This window comes from Panthera tigris, chromosome D3, assembly GCF_018350195.1.
Source record: "Panthera tigris isolate Pti1 chromosome D3, P.tigris_Pti1_mat1.1, whole genome shotgun sequence".
NCBI classification, from domain to species: Eukaryota; Metazoa; Chordata; class Mammalia; order Carnivora; family Felidae; genus Panthera; species Panthera tigris.
Window position 1 is genome coordinate 30,589,487 of NC_056671.1, and position 16,216 is coordinate 30,605,702.

The 16,216-nt window shown below is 40.6% G+C and overlaps 1 long non-coding RNA gene across 2 annotated transcripts in view; it reads right to left on the reverse strand.

Annotated features, from left to right (window-relative positions):
* The window catches only part of LOC122232522, a 31,184-nt gene extending 18,229 nt beyond the window's left edge, over positions 1-12,955 (reverse strand). For both annotated transcript variants that reach the window (XR_006209850.1, XR_006209849.1), the window contains exons 1-2: positions 12,716-12,955; positions 4,270-4,370 (exon numbers count right to left, since the gene is read on the reverse strand). This is a non-coding gene — a long non-coding RNA (uncharacterized LOC122232522). The remainder of the gene's footprint in view (positions 1-4,269; positions 4,371-12,715) is intronic.
* Positions 12,956-16,216: the final 3,261 nt, after the last annotated feature.

Sequence of the window (16,216 nt, forward strand, 5' to 3'; positions counted from 1 at the left end):
GGCATGCACAGAAGTACTCAATATTATTGGTCATTTTTTGAATTAAAGCATTAAAAGTCCAGGAGGTAATATCTAGCACTTAAATTATACCAAACACAGAATGGTATTCTGGAAAGGTGAGGGTTTTTTTTGGCAGGAAGTAAGCAAGTTTGGGGACACACAGGTATGCAGAAGTCTAGGTAACTGATACCTCCACAAAATATATTCAGAAGCATAGAGATCTCCTCTGCATCCAGTACTGCTTTACCTTAGGCTCAGGGCCGTGTAAGACGGTTCAAGAGTAAGATCCTGTCACCGCACCCATTTTCATAACAGCCCCCTATTTCAGTCTGGGGATTACTCCTCCCTCAATCTAGCCCACGTACTCTGGGTGGGTTCTACCACTGCTCCACTGGTGGACCATATGTCTCAGATCCACATTCCCCTACCCATGGAGCTTGGTTCTTGGGTGGGCATATGTGTGATTCCCAGATCTCTCAGTAAAGGGTCTTGTGTTCCCGCTAGGCTTAAATCTTGAACTCATCTGAGTCTAGAACTGATGTAGTCATTTTGCCATGAAGAGGGAGACTCTAAGTCCCAGTGGCCATGACGGGGAAGCTCGCATATAAAGCCAGCCCAGTGCAAGGCAGAGAAGAGGCATGGAGGGGCTGGATGTCAAGCCCTAATGATATTGAGCCCAGAATCCAACTGTCCTGGAAGCCAGGTTATCTGTGGACTTTTCAGTTGAATGAGAAAATTTCATTTCTGCTTTATGTCCTTTGGAACAGTTCTAACACTTGTAAACTAATGTGGAAAACAATTATAACATACCTGCTTTGTCAATGCCTTCTCACCATCTTCTGGGCCCTATCCAAGGTCGCCAGGGCTTAGAGTCTAACAAGGATGTCACAACTTCAAGTTGCTTTAAAAGCAACATCATAGAAAATGTGATTGTGGAATGTTTAGCCCAAATCTATTTTGTAGGTGTTTTGAGAAATCCCAATTTTATTTATTGGATAATCTACAAAAGCTAGCAGGAAGCAATTAGATGCAATATACTTTGATTATTGGTCTTGGCCATCCAAACTCTTAAATGCATTAGAATTATGGTAACAAAGACAAGACATATAGCCAGATCCTGAAGCATGTAAATAGATTTCTAGTATTTATTGCTTTTTAGTAGCTGGTTTGTAGTCATAGATATGAGTTTGTATGAGAAAATGCTAATAAAATTGCCAATATGAGGCTTTAAGTTTGAAACTTACTCTGTAATTTAACATTTGTGAGCAAAATTACTGCAGTGTTCCACCTTATTCATTAGTCACTCCCTCCACATTGAAGCTTTGTTGCAAGCAATGAAAATTACAAATCTTATTCTACCTACAAATTCTTATTTAATGCAGGAACTCTAAGTCTTATAATCTATGAGCCCATATTTGAGGGAAAGTTATAACCAAACATCACCCAACAGCTTGTAATCTTAGAAAAAAATGTAAAAAATGAAAAACAGCAGTGTCAAACTTTAAAAAAATGGGAAAATGGTGCCATCTTGTGGTTATAAAGGAGTAAAAATAAAAATTTTATCTTCCTTTTTTCAATATTTTAAACAATCATTGCCAAAATCAGGCCCACCTTAAACAATTATTTCCCTCAGTGTTCTGAAATACCCAGATAAAGACTCTTGATTCCTCCTTTAGAATATTGTTAATGTGTAGAATTTTCCTTGACAATCAGATTCATTGCTATCTCAGCCAGGAAAATCTAATTTCCTGAAAAAATAGTTCACATGATTATACTTTGATCTTTGAATTGGAGACAGATCTAAATCCCAAATGCTAAGGTAATGCACTCATAGAAAAAAGCTCTAAAACAGTTTTTAGGCATTAACATGGTAATCAGCAAATGTCTTTGAGAGATGCTTCCAAACACCAGAAACAGCATGTGATTTGATTTTTAAGAGTCCATGAAAGTGCAGGTTGACTTCAGAAAACACAGTGCCGTAAGAAGCGTTAAAATACTTCTTCCCAGAAATATTTGGATTGACCAAAGAGATAAGATGAGCATGAGCCAAAATATCCCAAATGCCCCACATCTTATATACCAGACTGAAGGAAAATGCCAAGAGCTGACTCATATGCATCCTTACTTTGAATACAAAATGGTGCCAGGAGAAGCAGAAGCAGACCTTCCTCCACATTATAAATGCAACCTGGTACATCCATGGGCACATCAGTCCATGAAGACTCTAAAGGAATCTCCTCATAAGTGATAATATTTGGGTGATATGCATTTGTGCTAGCATAAAGGACCTCCTAGTCTAAGTTGATATAGTAATTTAAATAGTTATGCTTAAATTTAATAATATACTTCAATAGGAAAGACATTTGTACTTTATAGGACTAGGAAGTAAATATACAAATTTGCACTACTGGCCTGGTACAATTATTGATGGGAACAGTGAAAATAGAAATAGCAGCAGACTCAGGGCACCTGGGTGGTAAGCATCTGGCTCTTGGTGTCAGCGCAGGTCAGGATCTCAAGTTTTGGGGGTTGGGTTCAAGTCCTACATTGGGCTCTGAACTAACAACGGACAGGATGGAGCTTGCTTGGGATTCTCTCTCCCTCTCTCTCTCTGCCCCTCCCCATCCATCTCTCTCTCTCTCCCTCCCTCCCTCCCTCTCTCAAAAATAAAAAAAAATTTTACTTACATGTTAGTTCTTAGGCTCACACACATAACTTAGTTGCGCTAAATTCTTGGCCTTGAGACCTGGTTGAAAGTCAACTTGTAAAAACAGTAAATAATTATCCCCAGTCAAGATGCTCTTGTCCTTTTGAATGAATCCCTTGCTTCAGAAGCACTTGTTACTGAGACGCCAATGGCCCACTGTCTGCAGAGACCCTGTAAGGCTATTAAACACCAGCATCATTCAGAATAAAACTGTAGTAATCCAAATTCTAAAGCCAATCTCTGCTAGGTACCAGGACCAACCACTCTTAGCTTAAGACCAACATCTGTAACACGGGCTATATAAATAGCCACTTCCCTGTGGTCAAAGTGGCCATAATTACAGTGACTCACCAGCGTCAAAATCTCACATTGCCCAAGACTTTAAGTGTTTGCCAGGGGTCATGAGAAGTTAGAAGAAAAAAAAATTATCACAATCACATCGCACACAATAGGCCACTGCAAACTTCTAAAGACATGAATCCTCATGCCTGGCTCTACAAAAGCCAAGTCTGAATATTATTTTCTTCCTGATACACAAACAGAAATGGATGAAATATCTGTAACTTCCTATGTAACCCAAAGCCCTCAAACCTTAACTAAACACAAAGCTGTCTATATACAATGATCCCAATGGCTTTAAAAATATGCATCGAAACCCTACAATCCAAAACAGAATATACAAAAATGGTGATAACACCTGTCTTTAAGTGATTGCATGATGAATGATTTTTATTTTCTTTTTAACCTCCAAAACTTTTCTATAAAAATTGTAATTATTTACACAATCAGAAAACTGACTAACTGCCTTTATAAAGTCAAGGGAGAGACACACTTCCTGCTCTCACCTCCAGAAGCAAAGAGATGGTTATAATTCTGACATGTTCTAGAAAGTGTCTAGAAAATGCAGCCTCCAGATATTGGAATGAGTCTGGATCTCACAGCTGTATCACTGCTAGCCTAGCAGCCTCTATTTGTCTCATAAAATTATGGAGTTTAACATAGAATCCCTGAAATTATAAGCAAAACAAAAATAAAGCAAAGTGGCCAATTATTTGGTTTTTATCTCCAAGTACCAGATAGGCAGGAAGTTCAGGAAAGCCTTGACTGTCTTCCAGAGACAGTCTTAAGAGAATAGAGAACACGCCCTGGTTGCACCTTCACTAGCTAAACAAGTCCACAAGGTAGGGTTGTGATGATTTTCAATGTAAAACATTAGTGGTACAAGGAGAAGAAATCTGAAGCAGGCATTAAACAGCTGCAATGGTAAAGTCTGTAAAGATACATTTTAAAGTAAAAAGAACACATGGCCAAACTAAATCAACTGCTAGCATGATGAAAAACATGCCTGTGTATGCAAGTACACAGCCCCCATCCCTGGAACCAACACTTGGCAATGATTCTCAATGTATGGGTTAAAAAAAAAAAGTGGGCACCTGGGTGGTTCAGTAGGTTAAGCATCCAACTCTTGGTTTCGACTCAGGTCATGATCTCATGATTCCTGATTTCGAACTCCACATTGGGCTCCGCCCCTGATTTTTTTTTTTTTCCTGCTTCTTTCTTACCTCAGATCTCTGCACTTTCTCCATTTACTTCAAAAACTACTTCTCAGGCTTTTTGGCCCTTTCTCAGGCTGGCTGTCTTCTTCTCATCCTTCAGGTTGTTCCTAGTGAAAGTAGCATGTATACATACCTTAATTACTCTGTTGCATTACATTGTTTTCTTATTTGTCACAGTGGATATTATAATCCGCAATCATCCTGTTGCCTGTGCCTCACGTATTGTATATCAACCCTGCCAGACTCTCTACCCATGAGGTCCTTTATCGTGTTGATCTTCTTCATGCCTCTGTTTCCAATACCTCACATAACAAGTCACAAAGCCAATTGTCAATACGTATTTGTTAAATGAAATTAATACACATCCATAAAACATCACAAGTTATTTATAATAAAAAATAAGTTCACAATAAAAATCTAAGTAGATAATTGGTCTGTTATACCTCAATAAAGCTAGAAAAATATATATCATATACATTCAATATTTATACATTATATAAATATAAATTATATATATATATATAAAGACAGTTGCATACAAAAGAGTAAAAGGATGTCAAAACACTGACAGTAGTTCTTTATGAGCATGTGATTTGCAATTGACCTTCGTTTCCTTCTTTCCATTCCTCAACTTATTTTTTGTAATAGCAGGTATAATTTTTACACACAAGAAAATTTTAGGGGTGTTTGGGGTGGCTCGGTCAGTTAAGCATCTGACTTTGGCTCAGGTCACCATCGTGTGGTTCATGGGTTCTAACCCCACGTAGGGCTCTGTGCTGACAGCTCATAGCCTGGGGCCTGTTTCAGATTCTCTCTCTCTCTCTCTCTCTCTCTCTCTTCCTTTCCCCCCCTCATGCTCTCTCTCTCTCTCTCAAAAATAAATCAACATAAAAAACCTATGAAGAAAATTTTAAAGGAAGAAAAGGAGAACAAAGAAGAGGAAGACAAAGAAGGCTGTTAATCATTGTATTTTCATCTCTCATAATAGGCATCAACTCTTCAAGGCAGTAGCATTAAGGTTGAAGATACTTTGGCTAGAGGTTCACTCCCATTGCATCCAACACTCTGTCAAAAGAATAAACAAAAAACTGAATTTATCCCTTGCAAAGCAAGGGAAAGAGCTGTCCTAGTTAAGAATGGTCTCTTTTAGCAAAGCAGAAAGCTGATCTTCAATGGGATTTTGGATGTGTAAAGATCTACTGACTGTAGAGAGAGCATTTAGAGATTGGCTGGTCTTTATCTGTGATAGTGTAGTTACTGGAGTGCATCTGTTTGGGTTTACTGGCTTCCAGAAGCCTGGGGCTGCCACTGATTGGCTAGTTCTCAGATATGTGCTTATTGATGTAAAGTTGTCATTAATCAAGTGAGACAGGTTTCAAACCAGTTCTGGTGGTTAGTTCTTGCCGTAGCCGAAAACAAAGAATAGGAACCACTCATCCTTAGTATCCCCTATCCACATCCTCTCAGCCAAAGCTGCAGGAATTGTCCACATTGCATCACTATTGTTGATTCCCCTTGAAGTGAGGTTTTGTTTGTAGAGGGCTGGTTCTCAGTTCGAGAATCAATCAGCATGATTTTATCCTGTTTTGTCTTCGTATCATCTGTTGATCCATTGGCAGAATAGTGTCTGTGCATGAACATTTAAGATTCTGGACAGCAGATATTGATTATGAGACATATAAAAGTGTTATTAAAGAAAAAAGTATTGGGGCACCTGGTGGCTCAGTAGGTGAAGTGTCCAACTCTTGATCTCAGCTCAGTTCTTGATCTGAGTTCAAGCCCAATGTTGGGCTCCGGGCGGGGCTTGGAGCCTCCTTTATTTGAAAAAAAAAAAAAAAGGTATTAAAAAAAAGTACCTGAAAGATACTCCAGAACCATGACCCAATATTTTCCAGCACTGGCCAATAAAACAAATCCCACACTTACCTGAGTCATCTTAGTATCAAGTTGCCCTTTTCTTTCTTTTTTCTTAAAACGTGGCTTGTTCCATCTTGCTGGTGGTGTTAACCCAGGTACAATAAAGTGTGCTGGCAATGGCAAAGACACCTTCCAGTTTAAAAGAACGCTAAAGCTGATACTAGGATCTATAATATCTTTAGCGAAAGACGACAGCCGGATTCGGTGTGCCTCTGAGCATGAGCTGCACTGTCTATTAGATCTGCTGACATGAAGGACAAATATTTGATGACTTCTCCAGTTGCCCAGCTACATGGATGGAATCAGTGTGCTCAGGAGTCTGTTTTTCCTTTTATCGCCTATACCTCCAGGGAAGATTTTGTCCCTTTACATCCTTTGTAAGGAGAGATAGTCCTCCCAAGAGGTTGGGAGCCATGCACTTGGAATGGTCTATTAGCTCCATATAGAACAACTAGTTTTGGCCCTGGATTAGCACTGACTAGTCTGGTTTCTCACAGGAAAGAGAACCTAGAAGCACACTAGGGAGTTGATCTTTTGTGTCAGTGTTGTGACAAAGTCATTGTTACATTACAAGGATATTTATATCTATTTCTTCTAATGTGAGAATATTTTTCTTCACTTATGTGTTGGTCATTTTGATGTAATATACCTTCATACTATGCTCAGTTAGTTCTAGGCATGAATATTTTTAACTTTTGCTCATCTAGTTTGAATGACTCATGGTCTCAAATGTCTGATTTATAGTACTGCTACCAAGAAAACCGCCAACAATGGTTAAGCCAGTCTTTATCAATTTGAGCCATGGTGTCTACATTAAGATCATTGTAGCAACTCTGTCTTTAATGTTATCAAAAGATACAAGTCCATCGTTTCTTAAGATTATACGTTATTGTTATTGAAAATCATTTTAGTAGCAGATTTGGCCATTGTTTGGGTTTTCCAAAACTTGGCATGGGAGATATATCCAATAATTCTTCAAATGTGCTGTGCTAGCAATAGCTTGGGAGAGCCAAATGATCGGATTATGTTGGAGGGTGTCTCTAATAAAGCCTAGACTTAAGTAAGTAATTAGTTACTGGCAACAGAAAAAATAAACTAATACAGACTTGGATAATCATACACTTATTAAAAGGAAAATTGTGGCCAAGAAAATCAAGAGCAAATGTATGCCAAGGAGAGTGTGACCATCAGTGGTTCCATTCATCTAGGAGAATCTTGTTCGCAATGATCTTGAATGGAAGGTATATGCTTCCAAGAATATTTCAGTCAGTAGTTGACTTCCAAGGACTGTGTGCTTCTGGAGGTGCTTTTAAGAACCTAAGTTTAGGATCCATAATGGCTATAACTCTCCAATTATTGCATTTGAAGATGACGAGTGATGTTGTTTTAGTTGAGAAATATGTTTCCAAGGATCGATTGATTGTGATTTAGTTTCTGTAATGGAAGCCAAGAGTACCTGGAAATCATTCCAGCAAGTTTCATAGAAAGTGTTTCTCAGGTGTCTTTTGCAGAACATCCAATCACTCTGTCTTAGGTTATGCACAATGTATCAAATAACTGGCAAGGAAAATAAATCTGTCACTGTTGATGAAAGGACTGAGTGTATAGTCCTTTACAATACTTACCTAGATCAGCTTGTGAAGGATTGAAACCAAGTATGGATAGAACTATTATCAGTCTCATAGGGAAACAATCCATGACTTGCTGAGGGGAGGAGGCTAAATGTGAATGATAGTTTAGGTAGTTTGGCTTTAATATTCCATTTGTTCTTTTTGTTTTTCTAATCAATCAGTGATGATAAGGCCAATGAAGTTTCTAAGTAAGAGGCAAAACCTTGCACAATTCGCAAATAACTATCCCAGTAAAATGTGTTCCTATCAATGGATAGATAAGTCAGAATTACCCATGTAAGATAAGGGACATAAAATCTGATACTTTTTACCCTTGGAGAGTACTGTGGCCTTTTTACAGGGGAATGTTTCAATACATTCCTCCCCACCCCCAAATATATATTGCATTACTAACAGATATTCAACACCTATAAAAGGAGGAAATTGTAGGAAATTCATTTGGAGATGCTCAAGGGGTCTCTTAGACATGGTTCGAGTCCATGACTCACAATTCTCTGCTTTTCCAGAATTGTATCGGTTTACAGGTGTGACATGAGTGGTCCATATCCTCTATCCTCCTTACAAAGTGTCCCCATCATGGGGCACCTTGGTGGCTCAGTCAGTCGTGTCCGACTTCGGCTCAGGTTTTGATCTCATGGTTCATGGGTCTGAGCCCTGCATCTGGCTGTGTGCTGACAGCTCAGAGTCTGGAGCCTGTGTCAGATTCTATGTCTCTCTCTCTCTCTCTCTCTCTCTCAAAAATAAATAAATGTTACCAAAAAAAGTGTCCCCATCAATGTTTATTTTGTATCACAGCCAATTTGTCCCTACCATGATGGGTTATCTAATGGAAAATCTTAGCAAATAGCCATTTACATTTATCTGGTACTACCATATGGCCAGCCTGGCTTTGCCAAAACCTATAATCATGGATATTATAATCTAATTGTTCCCAGTACGACTGTCCAGAATTGCAAGCCACTTTTTGTGTGTTTCTGATGGAATCCTTGAAGACCTTCATGGATTTTTCTTTCAGTTCTTATGAAATCCTTGCAGGCAGACTTTTATCAGGGCAGCCTATTTAGCATGATGGCTAAGATTTAGAATGTGGATCTGGGCATGATTGTTACCATTATGCAGTAATTGCTGTAGAATGCAGACTGGTATTGGTCACATAGGAAGACAGCATCTAGAAGCATGGAAGGCCAGTGAGTGTTTCTTTGAAGAAACACTCTAGAGTTTCTCTAGAGGTGACTGAAAAATAAGTGCTTGGTAGCATTCTACCTTTTGCCATAGAAGAGCAAAGAGGGAGAGAAGAGCGCCCCACCTCCAACCTACTTCCCTAGCAGCCAAGGTCAGCACATCAGCTAGTACTGACCCTGGCTGTGGGGACATAACCTAAAGTATGGAGAGACAGTTGGCATTTGGTAATATCTGGGTGAGAATTTTCCCAGCTACTATAAAGTATGATGTACATGGTACATTTCTAACTGGAAACTTTTTTGCTGTGAAAACACACGATGTCAGGAATTAGACCTTTGATGATGCCACAACAGGAAAAGAGGTGGCAATATGATCACCAATCTTCACTTCTCTAACATCCTGGCTTATGGCTGTAACTGTACCACTAAAGTTCAGCACCAGTAATTTATGTTTCTCCATTGTGTCATCAGCCCCATATAAAGTATTGCTGAAATATTAGCTGGAGGTGCTGACAGGAAAATAATCTTCTGAGTGGACACATATTTTATCAGTCTCAGCTTCCACAACGGATCATTGAGCAATGTGTTTGTGCCTTTCTGTCTCAGCTGTCACCTCTACTACACTGTAGGGATCCAAGGTGTAGCGACTAGACATCTGAGTTCTGTTTGCCTTTGTGAGGTTTGCTATCATAAGCCTTTCCAAGGAGAGTACACCTGGATTCAGGAGTGAATAATCTACTCTGATCAATAGAGAGTTCTGGATAATCCTTCCCCGTACATTTAATAACAGCTTCTGCTATACTTGCCATGTCCTCTGGGCTTGTATCATCAATATGTATCATCTGAAATGTGATTCTTGGCACTTCAATCAAAGAGACACTTGTCAGGCTAGAGAGGACAAATCCTGGAATAATGTCATCCACATTTCTCATTGTTTTATAAGAATAGATTACTATCACAAAATAATCAGCACTTTGGTCTTTTATGGCCAAAATAAGTTGCTGAAATGCCTCACAGCACATTGGTGGGTACTGAAGACGTATACCTGGGATTTCTTCGCTTAGTTGTTTAATTCCTCACATGAATACAGATGACACAGTCTTTTATTTCAGTCTTTATCTTATCACCTACTCTCATCTCAGAATCTTGGCTTGCTTCCCGTTCCTGAAACCTAACATACTCAGAATCATAAGGCAAATATTTTGTAAGCTCTTGAGCTATTGCAAATATGTCAGCTAGAATTCGTAATAGAAGCACTTCACCAGCCCCATGCATCTCAGTGTGCGATATGTGTTTCCAATGGCTTCTAGAAGAAAAGTATCATTAGATTGTGTTTTGTTTACTATACATGAATCCCATCTCTTCTAGTTTTGCTAAAACGTAACCATATTTGTCCATAAAGAACCCACACCCTTCCAAATAGTTTTCTTTACATTCGGTGACCTTTATGTATGTATTCATTTCCCCTTCCAGATTTTTGAAAACTGTCAATTTGTCTATCGTTGATGAAACACCAGTTTTCCTCCAATATTTCTCTCTTGTGGCCATGACAACTGTCATTCCTAAGAAAGAGTCTAACAGTATTGAATGTATATGATATTCATACGTTTCTCTCTACAGACCTTTATTAACTGTGATGATTGTTATGGCTTCCATTATTTCATCAGAAAGTAAAATGGAAGGCTGCTAACCCAGAGAAAAAGGTAGAGAGTTAGCCAAAATGCCAAGACAGAGGAATATATCCCAAATGAAAGAACAAGATAAAGGACATGGACAGAGATCTAAGCAAAACATATAACTAACATGTCTAATGGAGAATGTAAAGCAACAACCATAAGATACTCACTGAACCTAAGAAAAGAATGGAAGACATCAGTGAGACCCTTACAACAGAGATAAAAGAGTTAAAAAAGAATCAATCAGATTGGCGTGCCTTGTTGGCTCAGTCAGTTAAGCGTCCAACTCTTGGTTTCAGCTCAGGTCATGATCTTACAGTTTCATGATTTCAGGCCCCATCTGTGCTGATGGCATGGAGCCTGCTTAGGATTCTCTGTCTCCCTCTCTCTCTACCCCTCCTCAACTTGTGCTGTCTCTATCTGTCTCAAAAATAACCTTTATGAAAAAAGAATCAATCAGAGATGTAGAATGCAGTAAATGAGACTGGGAACAAGCTTGATGTAATGAACAGCAGACTGGAAAAAGCAGAAGAATGAATTAGTGGCCAAGAAGATAAAAGAATGGGCAAAAATGATGCTGAACAAAAGAAAGAAAGACGAATATGCAACACAACAATAGACTTAGGAAATTCAGTGACTCCATCAAAAGTCATAACATTCATATTATAGGATTCCCAGCAGAAGAGAGAGAAAAGGGGGCAGAAAATTTACTTCAACGAATAATAGCAGTAAACTTCCCCCCCCCCCATGAACACTCATAACATCTGCTCTTGTCTTTGTTTTTTAACAGTTTGACTCTGATATGTCCAGGAGCAATTTTCTTTGTGTTTATCCTGCTTGGAGTCCCCTGAGATTCTTGGATCTGTGGGTTGGTATCATCAATCCAAGAAATTTCTCAACCATTATTTCTTCAGATTTTTCCCAAATTCTACTCTCTCTTTTCTCCCTCTGGGACTCAGTTACATGCACAACATTTAGTCATTATTGTTATTGCCCCACAGAACTCAGATTCTCTCTTGTTTTTAACCCCCTTCCACCCCTCCTCACCTCCGTTTAGTTTAATTTTAATAATTTCAATTGACTTGACTACAAGCTCACTGGTTTCTTTTCCTCTGCTGTGTCAAGTCTGCTGAGTCTCATATCTGTTATGTTTTTATTTCTAACAATTCTATTTGTTTCTTATAATTTCCTGCTCTCTGTGGATATTGCCCATGTATTTATGCATTGCCCAATTTTTAATCACTAGATCCTTTTACATATTTTTATAGTTATTTTAATATTGAGAGAGACAGAGACAGAGACAGAGAGAGAGAGAGAGAGAATGTGTATGAGGCAGAGGAGGGACAGAGAAATTGGGAGAGAGACAGAATCCCAAGCAGGCTCTGTGCTGTCAGGGCAGAGCCTGATGTGGGACTCAAAACCACGAACCATGAGATCACGAGAGAGAATGTGTAACCCACCTCCAAAACAGCAGGGGACAAGCCCACAAATGGAGTAACCCACTTGCCAGGGGCTTTCAGGGATGGGGGGCGGGGGGAGTCTCTTGGCTCCTGGGGGTGGCTCCAAGCACTGAGAATTTGCGGGAAAGGGGAGATCTGGGATGAGGGGCATTTTTCCACGGTGAACCTTTCCCCCCTTCCGAAATCTGGTCTTCCTTCTGCAGCTCCATTCAGACCCCACCACCCAATACGCCCAGTCAGCAGCGCCAGGCGCTTGCCTCACCTTACTGAGATCCAACCACCGGCTCCTCCACAAGAGGAGGTCCGACCCAGACATATCCAGGGGTGCCCCACACCCGGGGGGGCCCTCCCGCTGCACCCGCCCCTGCACACAGCATAAAAACATCCAGAGTCCCCCTATACTCCAACCCCCAAACTCACCCGCCTCCAGTTCCGCGGGAGGTAAATACCCAGCTAGGTGAGCCCCAAACCGGCAATGGCCGTCCCCGCCGCCGCCACCGGCCACCTCTCCTTCGGAGACCCTTCCCTGGGGGCTTGAAAGCCCCCTCCCCCATGATCGAGACCCCGCCCCCCCCTCCGGCACCCACCTCCTTCTGGACGGTGCGCAGCAGCCTCTGTGGAGTGTCCGCCTCTGTGGGACGAGAGGAGGGGGCAGCCGGGCAGCCAAGGGCTGGGGGCGGAGGCCTGGGGCTGCCCGGCCGCCGCTCCCGCGCCCTGCGCCGGCTTAGCCGAGGCGCCAGAGGCCATGGCCGCGCGGGCTGCCTTCTCAGCCCAGACTGCGTTGGTGCCCGCTCTCCGGCTCCGCAGCCGCAGCCGCGGGGGGCCGGGGCGAGCGCCCGGTGACATCAGACCCCCGCCACGCAGCCGCCACGCGCAGCCACCCCGCCCCTCTGGCCAGTAGTCGCCACCGCCGCCAAACGCCGCCGCCAAACGCCGCCGTACACCGCAGCCGCACACCTCCGCCGCAGCACGCCTCCGTCGCACGCTGCCGCCGCTCGACGCTGCAAGCCACCGCCGCCGCACGCCGCCGCCGCCGCAGCCGCACCCGGTCGTGGTACGCCTGGGTAGCTCAGTCAGTTAAATGTCCCACTTCGGCTCAGGTCATGATCTCGCAGTTTGTGAGATCCCCCATCGGGCTCTGTGCTGACGACTCAGAGCCTTGGAGCCTGCTTTGGATTCTGTGCCTCCCTCTGTCCCTGCCCCTCTCCTGCTTGTGCTCTGTCTCACTCTGTAATATATAAACATTATTTTTTTTTTTGAGAAATTATCCAAATAAGGAGAGTAAAAGGAAAAAAGAATGGCAAAGAATAAGGAAAACCTATGAAACTTAAGGCCCCACCAAAAAAACCAAAACAAACAAACAAACAATGTATCATTGGAGTCCCAGAAGGAGGAGAGAAAAAGGGATAAAAAAGCTTATTCAGAGAAATAATGGCTAAGAACTTTCCAAACCAGGGGAGAGATTTGGACGTCCAAGTTTATGAAGCTAATAAATCACCACGAAGTTTCAACTCACAATAATCCTCTCCAAGACACATTATAATAAAACTGAATAAATCAAAGTCAAAGAAATAAGTTAAAAAGCAATGGGAGAGAAAACAAAACAAAACTCCCATACCAGGTAAACCCCATAAAGCTAAAGCAGATTTCTGAGCAGAGAGCTTGCAGGCCAGGAGAGAATGCAGTGATATAGTCAAAGTACTACAGGAAAGAAACTGCCAACCAGGAAGACTTAACTGGCAGGGTTGTCTTCAGAAATGAAGGCAGAATAAAGACTTTCCCTCACAAAGAAAAGCTGAGGGAGCTCACCACCGCTAGACCTGTCTTGTAAGAAATGCTGAGAGGAGTCCTTCACGCTGGAATGAAAGGATGCTTATTACTAACATTAAAACACATGAAAATATAAAACACACTGGTAAAGACAAACATACTCTGATTCATAATACTCCTACTCCAATATGATGGTGTGTTAACTACTTAATTCTAGTTTAAAGGTGAAAGGACAAAGTGTTTAAAAAAACAGCTATAGGTACAATAATTTATTAATGAATATACAACATAAAAAGAAGTAAACTTTGACATCAAGAATATAAAAGGAGGAGGCAAAAGGGTAGGGTTTCTGTATGTGATTGAAATTTAATTGTCATCAGTATGAAATAGACTGTTATATATGTAAGATGCTTCGTGCAAGTCTCATGGTAACCAGAAAGCAAAAACCTACAATAGGTTCACAATAAACAGAAGAGCACTGAAGAAAAACATCAGTTCAGAAAGGAAGGCAGCAAAAGAGGAAGAAAGGTAGAAGGGAACCACAAAACAACCAGGAAACAATAAGATGGCTTAAGCAAGTCCTTACGTATCAGTAAGTACTCTAAGCGAAAATGTATTGAAAGGATTCCTGGGCAGCTCCGTTGGCTAAATGCCCAACTCTTGATTTCCTCTCAGCTCACGATCCCAGGGCCATGAGATTGAGCCCCATGTCAGGGGCTCCATGCTCGCCATGGAGCCTGTTTGAGAGTCTCTCTCTTTCTCCCTCTACCCCTCTCCCCCCATCTCAAATAAAACTTGTTTAAGAAATGCATTAACTTCTCCCATGAAAAGACATAGAGTGACTGAATGGATAAGTATATATAAGACCCAAAGTATGCTTCCTACAGGAGATTTACTTCAGCTTTAATGTACATAGTCTAAAAGGGAAGGGATAGAAAAAGATACTCCACGCAAGCAGAAACCAAAAGAAAGCAGGCAGGGGTAGCTATACTTACATGAGACAAAATAGACTTTAAGCCAAAAATAGTAACAAGGGCAAAGAAGGTCATTATACAATGATACAGGAGTCAATTGATTAAGAAGATATAACACTCAAATATATACACACCCAACATGAAGAACACCTACATATATTAAACAAATACTAATAGACCTGAAGAGAAAAACAAACAATACAATAATGGAAGACTTTAATACCCTACTTTCCACAGAGGATAGGTCATCCAGACATAAAATCAATGAGTAAATACTGGAAAAGAAGGGAAATAATAAAGATCAAAGCAGAAATAAAGACAGCAGATGGGGCACCTGGGTGGATCAGTTGGTTAAGCATCTGACTCTTGATGTCATCTCAGATCATGTCCTTGTGGTTCGTGAGACTGAGCCCTATGTCGGGCTCTGACAGTGCGATGCCTACTTGGGATTCTCTCCCTCTCTCTCAGCCTAGATACTTAGATAGATAGATAGGTAGGTAGGTAGGTAGATAGATCAATAGATTAGATAGATAAACAGCAAACAAAAAAAGAAAGAAAGAAAGAGAAGCCAGAAAAGCAATAGAAAAGATGAACAAAACTAAAAGCTGGTTTTTAAAAGAAAGGGTTGAGGAAACTTTGCACTGAAAAGAAAACAAAAGAAGACTCAAACAAACAAAATCAGAAATGAGTTTCTATTTCTTCCTGATTCAGTTTTGGAAGATTACATGTTTCTAGGGATTTATCCATTTCTTGAAGGTTGTCCAATTTGTTGGCATATCATTGTTCATGGTATTCTCTTATACTACTTTGTATTACTGTGGTGTCTTTTGTGACTTGTCCTATTCGATTTCTGATTTTATTTATTTGGGTCTTTCTCTTTTTTTCTTGATCACAATGGATCTGAAATAACTAAAGCAATCTTGAGAAAGAAAAACAAAGCTGGAGGTGTCACCATTCCAGATTTCAAGATATACTACAAAGCTGTAGTGATCAAAACAAGATGGTCCTAAAAAAGAAAAATAAATAAAAGCAGACAGACTCTAAAGTTGAAGAAAAAGAAATAACAATGAGAATATAAAAAGTAAAAGAAATAAACACAACAGTATGGTGCCGGCACAAAAAAGAAAAATAGATCAATGGAACAGAGGAGAGCTCAGAAGTAAGTATACACTTATTAAGTCAACTCATCTATGACAAAGGAGGCAAGAATATAAAATGGGGGAAAAGATAGTCTCTTCAATACATGCTGATGGGAAAACAGGACAGCCAATTGTAAAACAATAAAACTGAGCCACTTACTGAAACTATACACAAAAATGAACTCAAAATAGATTAAAGAGCCCA